The sequence below is a fragment of the Netta rufina genome (genome assembly GCF_964035555.1).
Source record: "Netta rufina genome assembly, chromosome: Z".
In the NCBI taxonomy this organism is placed as follows: domain Eukaryota; kingdom Metazoa; phylum Chordata; class Aves; order Anseriformes; family Anatidae; genus Netta; species Netta rufina.
In genome coordinates, this window is record NC_140126.1 from 34,499,478 (window position 1) to 34,514,717 (window position 15,240).

Consider the following 15,240-nt stretch of genomic DNA (forward strand, 5'->3'; position numbering starts at 1 on the left):
GGAAAGGAAAGGAAAGGAAAGGAAAGGAAAGGAAAGGAAAGGAAAGGAAAGGAAAGGAAAGGAAAGGAAAGGAAAGGAAAGGAAAGGAAAGGAAAGGAAAGGAAAGGAAAGGAAAGGAAAGGAAAGGAAAGGAAAGGAAAGGAAAGGAAAGGAAAGGAAAGGAAAGGAAAGGAAAGGAAAGGAAAGGAAAGGAAAGGAAAGGAAAGGAAAGGAAAGGAAAGGAAAGGAAAGGAAAGGAAAGGAAAGGAAAGGAAAGAAAGGAAAGGAAAGGAAAAAGTTAAAGGCACTTAAAAAAACTCTGAGAAAAAGTTGTGTAAAAGAAAGAGAGCTGTTGTACCAAAGTAGTATATAAAAGAAGAGCTGAAGTGAGAAAGATACTTAAAAATATAAATAATGGTAGAAAAGTATATTTAACAATAAGAAAAACTAATTCAACATTGCAGAACTGTGTCAAAGGCATTTTTGTTTGTTTCTTTGGTTGGTTGGTTGGTTTTATTTTTAATTTGTTATGTCTTTGTCTTCTAGAAAGAGGAACCCTCCATTTCACATTAAGCTTTACTGCACAAGAGCTAGACAAAAGGTATTAAAATTTAACAAAAAAGTACTAAAAGTACTAAGAAGTACTTAAAATTTAACAAAACTTTTTTTTTTTTTTAATTTAAATAAATAAATAAATAATGTATGACAGATTTTCAGTGATTTAAAACAATGGATCAGTCACCTTATTCTAGCTTACTTTCCAAAGAGAAATATACCACACATTCCATGTAGACATTGAACACTCACCTGACTACTATCCAGATTTTCAGTCTTTGCAATATCTCTAAAAACTGTCTCTCAAGCAAAAGCTATTCCCCAGATCAGTTTGTCAAATTATTTCAATAGATAACTGAACATATAAGCATAACGTACTGCCAATAATTTCCTATAAGTAAAAATTAAAAAAAAAAATCAAAGTACATGGCTTTGCTAAAATATGGCTAGATCTGAAAAAAATGTTTATAACATTAGTAAACTGTAAACAAAATCAGGATCTGATATTTTGTCAACATGATAATGTTCCCATTAAAAATCACAGACTTTTTCTGTAAATTCACTTTTTAATCTATGTTTAAGAATTTAACTGAGAACTAGTATTCTCTAAGTATATAGTTTGAGAGACACAGAAAAAAATATAGCCAGACAATGGTCCTCTACTTAATTTACGGAGAACAAACAAACAAACAAGCAATAAAACACCACAGTTTATTAATTTATTGCTTAATCTGTTATGGAATCTTGCTCTACACAAGAATATAAAGATGCAATCATAGAATATAAAGAATATAAAGATAGCAATCATGGTCACAGACTAATATAATCATAATATGGTTTGGGCTGTAAGGGACCTTAGAAATCATTTATTTCCACCCTCCATGCCTTGGCAGAGGCACTTTCCACAAGACCAGGTTGCCAGAAAACCCATACAACCTGGTCTGGTCATTGGTGCTAGGTACATGTTTGTCACAGAAAACAAAACAAAACAAAACAAAACAAAACAAAACACCTTCCTATTGAAATATTAGCATGGAGATGACAAGTTTACTATTTGGTTGAGGGAAGGTAGGTAATATTAGCAACAAAGACAGACATCCCATGTGTAATCAGTTGCTGTAAATAAACTGTCTCTGGACACTTCATTGAATTCTTTGGTTTCTTTGAATTTATGTTAATTTTTAAAAAGTTTGTCTATTTCACCTGCAATATCATTTTTCATGGGTGGTAGTAGATGGACCCATATTCTTATGCAGTTGTTTGTGATTCCAAAAACTCACAACGTGTCTTTAAGTCAGTTAAGGAAGAGAATTGGAACCCATGCAGCTCTATGGGCTTGTGATCTTCTTTCCAGTTATTTTATTATCAATTGAGTAAGGCCCTGAACTCGAGTAAGTCAGACCTCATCTGGCCTTGGTTTGAGTGGGACATTAGACAAAATGACTTAGGTCTCATCCAACCTAGTTTTCTTTATGGCTATGTAAATCTGGGGAACAATTAAAAGTATTTGAATTTAACTTCTTTCCTCTGGAACACCACACAAACCCTTTTATTTAGAGAGGCCTTTTGTCATTCATTAAGCTACCACAACTGTTAATATCTGTGAGGGTACACGAACTTCAGGATTCTGGGTCTGGAGTTTCCCAGAGAAACAGAAAATCTCACAGTCAGATTTGAAGTTCCCTTCAGAATTCACCTGCTTTGATAAATTTTTTAAAGGTCAAAGGCGATTTAAATATTACACAGATTCAGGCAGATTGAAACACCAAGATATGTAAGGGAATTCAAGAGTGTAATGAAAAGTCAGAAAACAGTATTATATAAATTGTTTTAACCCTTAAGAGTCAGAACTCATCTTTAGAGGAATTAATCAGATGATTTCAGACTTTCCATAGCATCAGATAGAGTTGACAGTACTTAATGGTAGTATTGGCTTAGTCTGTAAACCTTAAACTTAAACTGGATCCCTTTAAGGTTGCAATCAAATTATATTTTATATGGTCTGCAGTCAACCCCTTACATCATAGCTGCCTTTGATGGCAACTAAATGTGCAATACAGATTCACTGCACAGGTCTGTTTCCTAGCAGCCTAAGAAAAAGCTATGCAGTTAATTTTCTTGGTCATGTGGTCAGCTCAGCATTATGAATTAAACCAAAACTATAGTTGTTAAATGAAATCATCTTGCCTAAGTTATTAAGTCCTTTTGAAAGTTACAGGCAAATAATTTGAGGAGAATCTGGAGCTACTGCCATCCTGTTATTGAGCTGACGAGACTTTACTGGCCCAATCGTTAACAAAAGAAGGACTTTCAAGATGAGTCAGCACTCAGGATTTAATACCAGGGCTGTATCCTTCATGGACAGAGAGATTGCTTAGAAGAAGTATGAAATTTCTTAACATTAAGAATAAAATATGCTAAAAATATTTATATTAACGCATGTGCTCATCATTCAGCACTTTTAATAATTAAGCCACTTTAGTCACATGGACATGAGTCTAACTTAAGGCATTTGCTTATGAGAGACTGTTAAAAAGAAAGACTGAAAGTGTATTCTTACTGAAGGAAAAGCATTACAGCATCACATTTCCCATATGCCACCATTTTCTTTTCACTTGCAATGCTAAAGGAAAGGAAAGAAATAATATTGTAGCTTTACAGTGCAATTCCCCTTTGGTTTGTAAGGATTTGCCTCCTGAGATTTGCATTCCAGTTTATATCATTGAGAGTCAAGATTTAGTTTTAATTTTAAAGACCTAATCTATGAGTATAAAAGATAATTCAGTTCTTATGTGCTGAAGAACTTATAAAGAGTTTTATTGAGCATTTATTAAATTATCAATCCACCTTAGGAAGACTTTCCTTGTACAGCTACTTTTAGACAGTGGGAAGCATGGCTACAACAGGCTCATTATAGTCACAAAGATCCTCAGTACTTTCTGAAGAAGAGAAGATACATTCCTTTTTAAAAGAAGCTCAGAATAACTTTCCTAAGTGTAGCAGGATGAAAATACTGATCCTAGTCTGTTTTTTGACATACTAAAAAATATCTGAAACAGTTAAGGGTAGACTAAAATGTATTTCCTCAAACCAGAATCAAGTCTTGTTATTTCTTATTTATTCATCTCTGAAATTTTTGGTTCAGCAATGGCAAGACAACACTTTGTGGAATGTGCCTCATTCTGACAAAGAAATCTACTGTCCTAATAAACCATATATGAATAGTATTCAAGCTCTGCCAATTCTACCCTGGATCTCTATAAACCCAGAAGGACAGGAAAGGCGATTAAGAACGTATGCATAATTTCTGGAATTCAATTCATATCAATTAGAAGTCCTTTTAGTAAATGTAGGCAGACAAAAAAAAAAAAAATCAACAGATTTTTGCTAAAGTCAAAAGCAGACTAAGCTCCCAAATCTAATCTTGCTGTTGTTGTTTCTCATGTGTCTTAACTATAAGTGCTTTTGATATATAATTATTTCTTAAAGGCAGTACTGGAAAGTTAGCATTTTTTGTATCTGTGTTTAAATTTCAAATTATTTCACGGCTTCTTTATTTGAATGGAAAAACAAATAAACAAACAAACAAACAAAATGAAGTATTTATATAGCATACACTTGTGCATGCTTTTTAAATAGTGTTACTTTTTTTTTTTTCTTATTTTTTTTTTTAGAGGAAATCTTTATTTTACTAATTCAGATGCTATGGAAGAAGATCTGCCCCTGTGGTACCAGGTGGGCTGGGAGAAATTGTAGAGATTGTGTTAGTGCAAACGTATTTTGCATTAACATGTCATCAAAGAATTCAAGAGGAAAGATGCAATTTATTTTAAGTGTCCAAGAACACCTATGGAGAAACATATGACGTCTCTGAATACCAAATGAAATCATTATGATCGGTGATACTCTGATGAATACCAAATTAATCTATAATGAGAGGACTCTAAGCATTATTTTGATCAATTATGTTATGATAATGTGGGAGTATGCCAACAAGTATTCATAGGCTGTGAGCTCTACTCTGACTTTTAACAATATAATTAACACTACCATAATCATTAATTTTCCCCATAATGTAAGAGAGGTGTAAAAATTACTATATTATACCAGAATTCAAGAATTCCTTCATGCTTGGCAATCATTCAGTTGCTCAAAAATATAGGCCTTCCAAATAAAGAAATAAAAGGTAAAATAGCATAAACTATAATACCGTAATACTATCTCTCAGAAAAATAAATCTATCAGAAGATACCAGGGTATTTTCCATGGTATATTGATACTAGGATTTAAAAAAAAAAAAAAAAAAGATTTGTCAAGATAGTGAAGTAATAAACAGCATATTAACACACAACATTGTCACATGCAAAATTCAGCATCAGTCCCTCACTAGAAATAAAGCAGATAAGCTTTATTCTTCTTTAAGCAAGAGGAGTGTTCTTTATGTGTGCTGTTTGTATTGCCTCCATTAAATTCCTTGACAACATAGAATGGAAAAAAGCTAAACTACAAAGCAAAAGCTACACATCTAACTCAGACTTACAAATGTATTTTTTTCATAACTCTTGAACTATTGATATGACAAAAAACAAACCCATATCCCAACACAATAACAGAATGCCTGCTATGTAGTTAAAGAAATCACATACTTTTCCAGTTGTGCCATAAACAGCATAGCAAATGAAAAGACAATATATGAGTTGTTGTTGCTAGAATTAACAGAAGACCTTTTCATTTCTAGTGTAATTACCTCAAATTATATTTAATTATTTCTTAAGATAAAGAGGAAAGTAACCTTTTATATAATTATTTACACAGAGCTGACACTTAAATTCATGGTTCTGAATATCTCCAACATCTACTAACTTGGTTTATGTTTGAATACTCCATGCATCTTAAATCTGGACTCTTCCAAAAGTTAAGGAGAAAAGCCCTATAAATGGAACTTTTTTTTACAGAAAAGCTTAACTGCACAATTTAGGTGAATTTGAAAAGGAAGGGAGTAGAGGGAAGAAGGTGAGGCATTATCCATATCAGTAGGCTAACTATTGCAGCAAAGCCAGACACAGTGGAGTCAGTGTATCGCTAAGGACCATCTGGTAGCATTGTAGCAAGATTATTCAAGATTATTCAAATCAGTCTTTCAACAAACTCACATAATCAAGAACAGGTTTAGCTTATGCTCTTCTGTTCATCTTTAAGTTTATCACTAAAAATTTGACTACCTCTGACTCTGAAAAAAAATGTCACTAAATGTGTGCTTTCAAAACAAGCTTTATGTCAATGATATCAGTCACTTGATATTCAGGTGTTCAAAGCAAGGTTGGATGGATGGGTCTTTGAGCAACCTGGTCCAATGGAATGTGTCCTTACCTATGGCAGGGGGATTGGAACTAGATGGTCTTTAAGGTCCCTCCTAACCCAAACCATTCTGTGATTCTATGTTATAGTTCTTCAGCAGGGCGGGGGATCAGACGGGCAGGGCTAATTTTTCCGGCATCGAGCCCACTTGAGGGAGCTGCCAGGACCCGGCAGCCCTCGCAAGGGAGTTTGACGAGGGGTAGGTGGAGCCAGCAGCGCCCCCTCCCCGACCGTTCAAAAGCTGCCCCAATGCAGCGCAAGCAACCAGGGCGGGCAACCAGGGCGTGGCACGTCAGAAGGGAGTGGCGCGGCAGTTCACGCAGGCAGGGTGAGCAGGGAGGGCAGAGCATTCCCCCTCCCCACCCATACAAACAACTCCTCTAATGGTGGTCTGCTGCTAGCTAGACTGCAATGGTCTCCACCAGGCACAGTGCTCTCTCTAGGAAGTTTGTACACACCCAGACTGACTGCCCACTCAAAAATGCAGCAGTTCGGGTCTCTGGATGCAGGGAGTGCCTGAGCCTTTTGCTACCATCTGCGGGGGGCAGAGAGACTGTGTGCGTGAGGTGTGAGCAGGTGGATGACCTGGTCCACCTGGTGGCAGAACTCAAGGAGGAGGTCGAGAGGTTGAGGAATATCAGAGTGTAAGCAGGAGATAGACTTGTGGAACAACTCCCTGCAGAGCCTGAAGGACAGGTACCATGGCGAGACACCCCAAATGGGGGTGGACCCCCTGCCCTGTTGCTGTCAGGCAGAGGGAGGGGACCTAGGAGTTGAGGAGGAAACAGGTCCCCGCTCCACATCGCAGGCGATGCCCCACCCTGCCAGCCCCACCTTCCCAGGTGCCCTTACACAACAGGTTCGAGGCCCTGGAGCTCAAGAGACCGGTAGGTGAGGAAGAGGTAGAAAGTCTACCCAGGAGGATGCCTAGGGCAGGGAAGTCGACTCCATGCGCCTCAGGACTGCCTCCACCAAGACGGAAAGAAGGGTGATTGTTGTGGTCGACTCCCTTCTCAGGGGAACAGAGGGCCCTATTTGTTGGCCTGACTCTACCCGTAGGGAAGTCTGCTGCCTCCCTGGGGCCCGGGTCAGGGACATTGCCAGAAAGCTTCCCAACCTGGTTCACCCCTCTGACTATTATCCTCTTTTAATAGTCCAGGCTGGCAGTGATGACATTGAAGAGAGAAGCTTGAAGACTATCAAATGGGACTTTAGGGAACTGGGACAGTAAGTGGATGGAGCGGGAGTACAGGTGGTGTTTTCATCTATCCCTGTGGTGGCAGGGAGGGGTACAGAGAGGACTCAGAAAGCCCACTTGATAAACCCGTGGCTCAGAGGCTGGTGCCAACATAGAAATTTAGTTTCTTTTGACCATGGGTCGCTTTACTTGGCACCAGGCCTGATGGCTGCAGACGGGTCCATATCTCTAAGGGGAAAATGGATCCTAGGCCAGGAGCTGGCAGGGCTCATAGAGAGGGCTTTAAACTAGGTGGGAAGGGGGACAGGGCTGAAACTAGGCTTGTTAGAGCTGCGCCAGGGGTGACAATGGCAAGGCTGGGAGAGAAAGCAATTGCCCAAATTGAAGTGCATCTACACTAATGCACGCAGCATGGGTAACAAACAGGAGGAGCTGGAAGCCATCGTGTGGCAGGCAGGCTACAGCTTGGTGGGACCACTCTCATGACTGGAGTGCTGCAATGTCTGGCTATCCGCTCTTCAGAAGGGACAGGCAGCACGGAAGGGGTGCTGGTGTGGCTCTCTATATCAGAGAGAGTTTTGATGTCATGGAACTTGAGGCTGGGAATGATAAGGTTGAGTCCCTCTGGGTTAGGATCAGCAGGAAGACCAACAAGGCAAGCATCCTGGTGGGGGTCTGTTATAGACTGCGGAACCAGGATGAGGAGATGGATGAGGAGTTCTACAGACAGCTGACAGAAGTTGCGAAATCGTCAGTGCTTGTTCTCGTGGGGTACTTCAACTTCCCAGATATATCCTGGAAGCACAACACAGGCCAGAGAAAGCAGTCTAGGAGGTTTCTGGAGAGCGTGGAAGATAGCTTCCTGATGCAGCTGATTAGTGAGCCTACCAGGGGAGGTGTCCCACTAGACCTTCTCTTCACAAACAGAGAAGGACTGGTGGGAGATGTGGTGGTTGGAAACTGTCTCGGGCAGAGTGACCATGAAATGGTAGAGTTCTCCATTCTTGGAGAAGCCAGGAAGGGGACCAGTAAAAGTTCTAACTTGGACTTCCAGAGGGCCGACTTTGAACTGTTCAGAACACTGGTTGGTAGAGTCTCTTGGGAGGTGGTTCTGAAGGGCAGAGGAGTCCAGGAAGTCTGGATGCTCTTCAAGAAGGAAATCATAATGACGCAGGAGCGGTCTGTCCCCACATGCACAAAGACGAGCCGGCAGGGAAGAAGACCAGCCTGGCTGAACAGAGAATTGTGGTTTGATCTTAGGAGAAGAAAGAGGGTTTATAATCTCTGGAGATGAGAGTGGGCCACTCGGGAGGACTATAAGGATGTTGCGAGGCAGTGCAGGGACAAAATTAGGAAGGCCAAAGCTCATCTGGAGCTCAATCTGGCTACTGCCGTTAAAGATAACAAAAAAAGTTTTTACAATTACATCAACACTAAAGGGAGGACTAAGGAGAATCTCCATTCTTTACTGGATGCGCGGGGGAAATTAGTTACAAAAGGTGAGGAAAATGCAGAGGTACTTAATGCCTTCTTTGCCTCAGTCTTTAGCGGCAAAAGCAGTTGTTCTCTGGATACCCAGTACCCTGAGCTGGTGGAAGGGGATGGGGAGCAGAATGTGGCCCTCACAATCCATGAGGAAATGGTTGGTGACCTGCTACGGCACTTGGATGTACACAAGTTGATGGGGCCGGATGAGATCTACCCGAGGGTACTGAGAGAACTGGCAGAGGAGCTGGCCAAGCCACTTTCCATCATTTATCAGCAGTCCTGGCTATCGGGGGAGGTCCCAGTTGACTGGCAACTAGCAAATATGATGCACATCTACAAGAAGGGCCAGAGGGTACACCCGGGAAACTATAGGCCTGTCAGTTTGACCTCAGTGCCAGGGAAACTCATGGAGCAGATTATCATGAGTGTCATCACGTGGCACTTGCAGGGCAAGCAGGCGATCAGGCCCAGTTATCATGGGTTTATGAAAAGCAGGTCCTGCTTGATGAATCTGATCTCCTTCTGACAAAGTGACATGCTTGGTGGGTGAGGGAAAGTCTTTGAATATGGTCTATCTTGACTTCAGCAAGACCTTTGACACCATTTCCTAGCATTCTCCTCAAGAAACTGGCTGCTCGCAGCTTGGACTGGTGTACACTTTGTTGGGTTAAAAACTGGCTGGATAGCCGGGCCCAAAGAGTTGTGGTGAATGGAGTCAAATCCAGTTGGAGGCCGGTCACTAGTGGCGTCCCCCAGGGCTCGGTGCTGGGGCCGGTCCTCTTTAATATCTTTATCAATGGTCTGGATGAGAGGATCGAGTGCACCCTCAGTAAATTCACAGATGACACCAAGTTAGGTGTGTGTGTCGATCTGCTCGAGGGTAGGAAGGCTCTGCAGGAGGATCTGGATAGGCTGGACCAATGGGCTGAGGCCAACTCTATGAAGTTCAACAAGGCCAAGTGCCGGGTCCTGCACCTGGGGCTCAATAACCCCAAGCAGCGCTACATGCTGGAAGATGAGTGGTTGGAGAGCTGCCAGGCAGAGAAGGACCTGGGAGTGATGGTTGATAGTCGGCTGAATATGAGCCAGCAGTGTGCTCAGGTGGCCAAGAAGGCCAACAGCATCCTGGCTTGTATAAGAAGTAGTGTGGCCAGCAGGGCTAGGGAAGTGATTGTCCCCCTTTACTCAGCTCTGGTGAGGCTGCACCTTGAGTACTGTTCAGTTTTGGGGCCCTCGCTACAAGAAGGACATCGAGGTGCTTGAGGGAGCCCAGAGAAGGGCGACGAAGCTGGTGAGGGGTCTGAAGTACAAGTCTTACCAGGAGCAGCTGAGGGAGCTGGGATTGATCAGCCTGGAGAAAAGGAGGCTCAGGGGTGACCTTATCTCTCTTTATAAGTATATTAAAGGAGGTTGTAGTGTGGTGGGGGTTGGTCTATTCCAAGGTCTCTTCCAACCTACACAATTCTGTGATTCTGTACAATATTTTACAATAAAACAAATTCAAGTAAACTAACTAACCTCAACCTTCAAATAAAATAAATGTTTTCAGCAGTGATGCTCTGGAAATCATGACTACTTTATATGTGTCCAAATTGGACACTTATTTCAGTCAGTGTCATTGGTCAGAGCTTCTGAAGGAGATGTCTTGGGTTTTTATTCACTGTTTTCTTGTCAATTTAATCTTCCTCAGCCTGTGTCACATACATATAAACTTCCAGTTTGAAAAAGGAAAATAAATAGCAGTTTTACTAGAGATTTTTTTTTATACTAGAGTTTTTTTTTCTAATTGTTATTTTTATTTTTTTTAAGTCAGTTATTTGAAGTTCACAACAATAAAAGGTCACACTTTGTATTCTGCAAAACTGCATAATATCATTGAATCTTTTAGTTTTTTGTAATCTCTTTCATATTTTTGAGTAACTCTTGAAATCGAGTTTTTTTCTGAAGCTGCACAGAAGCCAAAATTTTATTTTTTTTTAACCTGCATGAAGAACAACTTCTACAAAGTGTGAAAAGGTGACCTTTAGATATAGGTTCATCAGGAGGTGCCAATATTACTCACTTGCAGCTTTTTTTTGTGCTAAGACTGTTATTTAAATGTAACCCTTGGGTTTTAAAGATCAATGACATGCAATTCTGCATTTCTTTAGGGAGTTTTTTTTTTTTTTTTTTTTTTTTATATATATATATATATATATATATATAAAATAGGGGAAAAAAAAAGAACAAGAAAAAAAGAAAAAAAAAAGAAAAAAAAATACAAGCAAAGACTGAACTGGCAGACTTCTCTATGCCCAGAAGCAATACAACATGTTTCTGCAGAAAGATGATGATCAGCTACTGATTTCCACCAGCTTCCCCATCAGGCAGCCAGTCTCTCTTCGTTCAGTCATTGCATTCCCATCTATGAACTCTGCAGGACGTGGGGCCATAAGCAGTCAAATCATATTCTTCTCTTCTCCCCAAGACATGGGCAGCTATGATGAGCAGAAAGTACCTGCTTGCTAGTCAAAAAGTCTGTAGTGTAGCCTATTAGCAATTCCCTCCTTTAGTTTACTCAATCACTCTATTCACCAGGTGCATCAAGCCCCCTCTGGGCCAGTGCAAAAGATAGATTAATTATGTTAATCATCCACTGTAGGCAGCTAATGTACAAAACACCCCTCCCAGTGCCCCCTCCCCCCATTCCTCCAGTAATTCTTTTCCATCTACACTTCGTACATCTGGGTGTTCCCTGAGTGCCTGACTTTGCATGGGGACAAGGTCTGGAGACAGAAGTCAATCCTTTTCTCTAGTCATTCACCAGCCAGAGCATGTTAAGTAGCTTTGCTTTTTTGAATTGCTGCAGATTATCTATCTATCTATCTATCTATCTATCTATCTATCTATCTATCTATCTATCTATCTATCCATACAGATATATATATATTTGTTATTTGTTTTTATTTTTTATTGTTTTGTCTATTTGTTAGCTTTCCAACTTTAACTATAATATTATAATATTAATATTCTGGCATCAAACCAGTTCCTAATCATGCTCCTATTGCAAACTTAATATTTTATCAAAGTGCAAGATTTTGATACTTTCTGCAATATTGTTGTGGGTTTTGTTTATTATGTAGCTTTTCTTTCCCTCCTGGTAATCTATACACTTTTTTTGTTTTGTTTTGTTTTTCTTCTACAAGGTTCATGTTTAATAATTTTAGAGTAACTGCAACTATATATATATCACATCCAATACTAAGTTAAATAATAGAGTTGATGTGCAGTTCATGTTGCAAAATATTGTATTGTTTGGAATTTTAAATAAGAGAAATAGTAACCTGTGGTTAAGAATGAATTCTATTTTTTTTTCTTTTAATTTTTTTATAAGTTTCAATGCATTTATGTAGAAGAATATTTTTCCAGACATTGTATTCCTTATTGAAAAATATTATGTTGGAATTTAATCCTTTGTTAAAAATCTTTTGGTGTCGGAAGGAAACGTATTACATTGAAAAGCATACAAACAAACAAATTGATACATTGGAATGTGTATGCATTTCCGAACTGTGATCATGTAAGGTCAATATTGTTGACTATGCATAGCGCCTATTTTAGCAAAAGGATAAAAATTCTTAATTCTGGATGGGTTTTCCACTTATCTAACATCTCACTTGTCACCTACAGAATGTATAATGCACTCTTACCTCCTTCTTGAATGTTTATATGTGGTCAGTGTAAACATTCTCAGGATATTAAAGTGTTGGAAAAATATAGTAACTCAAATTCCAGCACACCAAAAATAATAGCAGGCCTACTGCATAGATGCTATCATTCATTCATTTCTATATTTGACTCAAAACCTACTTTTTTAGGTATGAGACTGGCAGAAAAAGTCTGCTACACCATAACACCACAAAAACTAGGCATTTTGCCATAAAAACCATCCTGTTTGCTGGAGCATTGTCCAGAACAGATGTTTGAAAATATATATTATTTGAGTTTAATAGGGTTTAAAATGAAACTATACAAAGAATGTGTTTATGTATGAAAATGTAACATTTTTATTTTTTTTTTTTTAACACTGGAGTATAAATATATCACATTAACACGCAGCATAAGAATTAATGTATTGCACTCATTTTATTGGTGTTTGGTGGGATGAGGTATTGGCAGATTTTAAATCAAGTGACCTTCATTAAAACTCACACCCAGCCAAGCCAGGGACAAAGTGAAAAATCAAGGTCATTTTTCAGACTGTGTTAACTAGAATGTCAATTACTCTTTTGCTCTGCCACAAAGCAGTCACAGACAGTTAGTGCACAGGCTTAGATGTGAACATGTAGAGAGGGACAGCCTCAAGATATATTCAGTTTGTTGATGTCAATGTGTGCCTTTCTAACCCTGTTGGCAGTCAATACGCTATTCGAGGTTTGGTTCATTTTCAGGCTTTCAGTAGTTAATTCAAATGCACTCATCTGTACTTCCTTTTTAATTGGAATATTTCCCAAAGTTTGTGCAGTTTAAGTATGGTTCTTTACTCTTGTCAAAATCACAGAACAGCTGACATTGGACCTCTGGAGATCATCTCTTCTAATCTGTCTACTCAAGCAGGGACACCTGGAGTAGCTTGCTCAGGAACATTTCCAGAAAGCTTTTGAGTAACTCCAAGGAAGGAAGCTTTGGGAAACTTATTCTGGTGCTCTGTCACTGACACAATGAAGAAGTGCTTCCTGACATTCAGACAGAACCTCCTGTGTTTCAGTTTGTGTTTATTACATTTTTTTTTTTTTTCCCTGACACTGGACACCAGGAGCCCTGCTCTGTCTTCTTCAACTTTTTAATTGAGGTGCACCATTAAAAGCTGAAGTCCATTCCTTGTTATGTATCATATTTTATTTGAAGTGACAGTAACATAAAGGTGTAATACATTATTTTTCCAGGCTAGAAATCTCCCTGCCAGGAGTGGACAAAGGTTACATTCTAAAGGATCTTAGCTGGTAATGGCAATTTATTTCCAACATAGTGTGGTAGCACTGGAGCTCTGCTATGTCACTTCTATTCTGAAAGAGCCTTTGACTTGCTCAAAAACAATGGCTACTATAGTCATATTCAGGGAATACAAAAGAGTCAAAATGACAGTTTCTAGAAGATTGTCCCTGACCGTGGCAAGGACAAATAGAATTAAATGATCTTTAAGATGATCTCCCAACCCAAAGCATTCTATGATTCTATGTTACTACCTTCTTTCAAAACATGCCACACATTAATCCCTGCTGACTAAGTACAAAATTAATTATACATCACTGGAGTTGCTTTTATTGCTTTGTGAACTCTCTTGCTGTTACTGGGCTAATGAAAACATGCCCCTTTAACCATGGTGATAGAAAGTAAAGACTTGTTGAAGCAACTAACATTTCTGACCAGAAACTAAGGGCTTAGTACTGGAGTTATATGAAATGTGTGACTTGAGGCATAGCACAGAATGGCATAAAAAGGCAGTTCTGGGTCACTTCTACCTTCATCTGGTCACCAGGAATGGATTATTACGGCTATTTTCATATCTATATGTATTAAGGTAATCAGTTAATAGCTTTCATGGGGCTATTTTCTCTGTCTAAGTATTCACATCATTCTGAAGGAGAAGGTAGTTGCTAAATTGGAATATTTGAACTGTCTCCCAGGAAATGTAAATAGTTCTTTCTACCCAGACACAATCACCCCTCCCTTCAGTGTTTATTGGCCTCAATAAGTAGTACATTGCCATTTACAGACTCTGCAGATCCTACAGGCTCTGCTTAAACTTTGCAGTGCTTGTCAGATGCTTGGTCCAAGTTTTTTCTCCATTTCAAGCTCACCACCTTATCAAGATAACTTTTTTTTTTTTTTTTTTGGTGGTGGTGGGGAAGCTGTACTCTATTGAGTAGAGATTTGATTTTACCCAGTAAAATCTTTCTAGATGAATCTTTGTAGACGACCAAGATGATATTCTGCATTATGGGATGCTATCCATTCTAGACAGTGGAGATCCATCAAGCCATGGAGATCCACCAAGAAGTGAAGAAGTGCATCCATGGAATCTTGGTTTCGTCATGAAGACTGTTAAGTTTAGGTGAAGTCCAGTTTATTCAAAACAAAAATTTTGTAGTCAGATTCTCACTAAAACATAAATCTGTTGGACATGACTACAGAAGAACATGATTGAATTAAGAATTTAAATTCGTCTTTTATTTACCACAAAATTCATTCTGAATACATAGTATTATATTATATATTGAAAGAGTGGAGACAAGAAATAGAAGGAATGATATATACCCATGATACCCTTAGGGAACATTCATGGGTTTTGTTTTGTTTTGTTTTGTTTTAAACTATTTTCAAATGCTGTTTTTTTTTTTTTTTTTTTTTTTTTTTTTTTTTGCATGTTTTAAAATTTTAACTTTGCTTTGGGTATGTCATTTCCCATTAGACTGTAAATGTGACATATTCTTGTGTATCAGCTCTACTGTTCTGTGAAATGGCACAGAACATGAATGGCACTGAAATACTGTAGATGTTTTATCAAATAAATAAATAAAGGTCCAAAATAAATCCATTCTTTTACTAATCTTTTGTATAAAGATTAGGAATACGAATTAGCTTTTGAAAAAATATTTAATATTAATAACTTGCTACCTATT